Here is an 874-nt window from a genome sequence, read left to right as displayed (position 1 = left end):
TCGCCCCATTTTTGTAAAACACGGTACTTGTTCATCTTCTAATGCATTTTAAACCCATTAAATATCCACGTCCTTTTGCACATAATGTCCCTGCATCCTATCCTTCCCACATGGTTAGATATTCCCATCTCCCATCACCTTCCCTTTCCCTCCACCCGTCCAACACCCCCCTCCCCCCCCCCCCCCCCACCTGTGTAAATGTCTCCTATATTAGACATTATATGTCACTTAATATACACTGGTAATAACTAAATATAGAGTGCGGCTCCGTAAGGCACAACGAAGTTACAGTCATACCACGCTGGAAATGCCCAAACACGTCTGATCTTGGAAGCCAAGCAGCGCTGGGCCCGATCAGTACCAGTGGGGGAGACCAACTGGGAAGATCAGGTACTGTACGAAATAGTAATTCATAGAGGCCTGAGAAAGGTAAAACACTCTATACATATATATATATATATTTATATATTATTATTGTTTTTAATAATAATTTTTATTGATATTTATATGTATTATATTATATCTTATATTTATGTAGATTAATATTTCCCAAAAATAAATATTATACTATGTATACACACTGTTATAACACGGTCACTTTCACTTTTATCCAAAGTTATCTTTGTTAAAACAGCACAGATAATGCACAAGCACTTTACCATTAATTCCTATTACTGCTATCTAATCACTTGCACTAGCCCTATAATGTACAAGCATTTTAATACTGCTATCCAATCACTTGCACTAGTCCTATATTATGAGATGTTGTACTGTGGAAGATTTATTTTATAAATTTGGACGACCTACTGATACTATCTATCCATTTTTCTCCATATGTAACGATCACCATGGCTACCGAACGGGTGCTGGGCCA

At 37.4% G+C, this 874-nt stretch overlaps 1 pseudogene; it reads left to right on the top strand.

The window, feature by feature from the left end:
• Positions 1-283: 283 nt before the first annotated feature.
• Positions 284-402, top strand: LOC134929915 (5S ribosomal RNA; annotated as a pseudogene).
• Positions 403-874: the final 472 nt, after the last annotated feature.

The sequence above is a fragment of the Pseudophryne corroboree genome, chromosome 5 (genome assembly GCF_028390025.1).
Source record: "Pseudophryne corroboree isolate aPseCor3 chromosome 5, aPseCor3.hap2, whole genome shotgun sequence".
Lineage (NCBI taxonomy): Eukaryota > Metazoa > Chordata > Amphibia > Anura > Myobatrachidae > Pseudophryne > Pseudophryne corroboree.
Note: the sequence above shows the minus strand (reverse complement) of the source record. Positions and strands in the feature narration are given on the sequence as shown.